Source organism: Rhincodon typus, chromosome 42 (genome assembly GCF_021869965.1).
Source record: "Rhincodon typus isolate 14 chromosome 42, sRhiTyp1.1, whole genome shotgun sequence".
NCBI lineage: Eukaryota > Metazoa > Chordata > Chondrichthyes > Orectolobiformes > Rhincodontidae > Rhincodon > Rhincodon typus.
The window spans coordinates 6,175,500-6,175,850 of NC_063373.1; positions in this window are offsets into that span (position 1 = coordinate 6,175,500).

Consider the following 351-nt stretch of genomic DNA (forward strand, 5'->3'; position numbering starts at 1 on the left):
CTGAGGGAGCGCCGCACTGTTGGAGGGTCAGCGCTGAGGGAGCGCCGCACTGTCGGAGGGTCAGCACTGAGGGAATGACACACTGTCAGAGGGTCAGCGCTGAGGGAGCGCCGCGCTGTCGGAGGGTCAGCGCTGAGGGAGCGCCGCGCTGTCGGAGGGTCAGCGCTGAGGGAGGGTCAGCGCTGAGGGAGCGCCGCACTGTTGGAGGGTCAGCACTGAGGGAATGCTGGATGACTACCCGTGCTATCTCACAGTCTGTCGGGAGGGAAACAGCTGATCTGACGTTTTCTCGCAGTGGCTGTTTGTGGGATCTTGCTGTGCAGCGATCACCAGCCTCGTCTCCCGCAGCGC